Source organism: Octopus sinensis, linkage group LG21 (genome assembly GCF_006345805.1).
Source record: "Octopus sinensis linkage group LG21, ASM634580v1, whole genome shotgun sequence".
Lineage (NCBI taxonomy): Eukaryota > Metazoa > Mollusca > Cephalopoda > Octopoda > Octopodidae > Octopus > Octopus sinensis.
This window is the reverse complement of record NC_043017.1, coordinates 23353223-23355722: the sequence shown is the minus strand read 5'-3', so window position 1 is coordinate 23355722 and position 2500 is coordinate 23353223. Positions and strand designations below refer to the sequence as shown.

General features: G+C 35.0%; 1 protein-coding gene across 1 annotated transcript in view; it reads right to left on the bottom strand.

The window, feature by feature from the left end:
* The window catches only part of LOC115222809 (SIN3-HDAC complex-associated factor-like), a 46268-nt gene that overhangs the window by 10340 nt on the left and 33428 nt on the right, over nt 1-2500 (bottom strand). The window contains exon 2 of the mRNA XM_029793114.2: nt 1-22. This exon is cut by the window's left edge and continues 225 nt beyond it. The gene's annotated coding sequence lies outside the window, so the exon portion shown is untranslated. The remainder of the gene's footprint in view (nt 23-2500) is intronic.

Here is a 2500-nt window from a genome sequence, read left to right as displayed (position 1 = left end):
CAAGTCAAGTCGATAATGTTTGCTGAAAAAATATAGAAACATTTTTTTTTATTATATTAGTTTTTTTGAAAAATCTTCCTATAAAAAAACAAAGCTCAATCATAATTTAGATAAAAGAAACAATAGTAAAAGATTGATTAGACGTTTTCAATGCTGTTTCACTACTTAACACTTCTACACGTCCTCCAGACTATTACTTAAACAATTAGACACATAACTAAGTACACAAATGATTATGGGTAATGTAAATTTACAATCTAGGTAGGAATGTATATTTTGAAACATTTGAGCCTTTCTCCCTTAAAAATGTTCTTTTACTAGTTTTAAAGTTCGTATAAATATGTTACATATGTAATTTAAAGGAGCAAACAGGTAGATTTGTTTGAACACTTCACAGTATTTGGCCTGACGCTCAGCACTCAGAGTTCAAATACTGCTGAACTCAACTTTGGCATTCATCCTTTCAAGTTTGATTAAAAAATGTATCAAAGCAAGGCAGTGGATTGACAGAATGCAGAACAGCAGATCAGATACCTTGTGGTGTTTGTTTAGCTCTTTACAGTTTGAGTTCAAATGCTGCTGTGGCCCACTTGGTTGGTAGATTTAATCAGCTACCTTATCTAACATCATCACCAGGTTGATATTTGGGGTACCTTTAGCAAAATCCATTCTGTTGCTAGCATTCAGACAAGGACTCTAGTTTAAGGATACATTCTTCTTTCTTTCTTACTGGTCTTGAAGCTCTGTGAAAGGTCATGAACACCACACTACTTACCCTTCTGACTAAAAGATAAGAACACAAAGCCTCTGGGTTCAATCTCACTGTGAAGTACAGAGGGTACGTTGTATCATACCATATCCTTAAGATGACCTAAAGCCTGTCAGCTTGATTGTACCTACTTTGAAGTAGATAGACCTAATCCATCACCTAATTTAACACCACTGCGTGGTTGCTTTTAGCGGAGTCCACTTTGATGTAAGCATTGGATCTGTTCTCCAATCTGAAACAAACTAAAATATCTTAATGTGTTGCTTCATACCATAGCAAACAACTGGTTGCCATTCCTTCTTCCCTTTAATCCCATAATTTTTGGAGTCCCTGATAAAGGTCATCAGTATTAAACCCTTCCTCTCTTGACCACACAATATTAAAAGAAAAAAATGTGAGGTGAGAATATATATATTTTAAAAACATATCGGATACCGATTGACAAAAGCTTACAATAAACATATATAGACGTGCAGGCACACACATTTATGTGTGTGTGTGTGTATATATATATAATATATATATATATATATATATAGAGAGAGAGAGAGAGAGAGAATGTGTGACTTAATATACTAAGTAAAAAATCAAAGGAGAGAGAATATATATTTTTAAAATCATTTTGGATACTAATTGCCAAATATCTGTCCTATAATTATTAATGACATTTGCAATAAACACATATGCATACCTGCATACACACAAAGCATACATACATATACACACAAGCATATGCACACAGATGTTGAAACATTCATTCATACACGCACGCACACAAACATACACACACACATACAAGCACACATACGTACACACACACAAATACACGTGCGCACATGAATATATATGTACCTATGTATACACGTATATTAACAATTTGAGAATTGGAGCAATGGGACAGCATACAGTTTCTGCTTAATCCTAAATTCCATGGAATTAAGTGTATGAGAGGTAGGACATCACTCTTTTGTGTAGTTGTGTGGTTGCTAGTTCTAGAGCTAGCAGTCACAATTTAACTCCACTGAATTTGGGACTAGTGTGTGTGTGTGTGTGTGTGTTTGTGTGTGTGAATGTGTGTGTGAGCGCGTGCAGAAGAGAGCGTGTTTGACAGTTTCAGAAGACAATATTTAAACATAACAAGGGGTTACCCCAGTCATTCTTGTCTTTATTTATTTATTATTTAACTAACAGCAACAGGAAGTATTGTTATCTAATTATATAAATAAATAAAGTAAATATATAAATAGATAAGCAATGTTTATATCACTTTTCAGTGAAAGCAGTGCTGAGTAAGGGTGTGCCCTAACGAGGTGTTGATACAAAATCAAGATAGGCAATCAACGAACTTATTCTGTTGCACTTTTTGGAGGGTAAACGGAATTTTTCTTTATTATTATTGTCTTTTTTTTTATATATATCTATAAATTCACACGACCTTTACAGGTCCTGCTTCTCAGAGTCAATGTAGCTGAATACGGGTGAAGATCTTGGTGCGTCTGAGAAACATAGTGAAAGAAAAGTAATGAAATGAAGACTGTTATGGAGAGGAGAGGGGGGGAACAGAAAGTGAGAGAGAGGAAACTGTCACTGAGGAAAGAGAGGGGAGAGAGAACACACATTGTTACTGAGGAGGGATGGGAGAGGAGGATAAACAGTGTTACTGAGGAAAGAGAGAGAGAGAAACAAAGAATGAATGAGAGAGAGGAGAAGAGAGAGAAATAAAGAATGAAT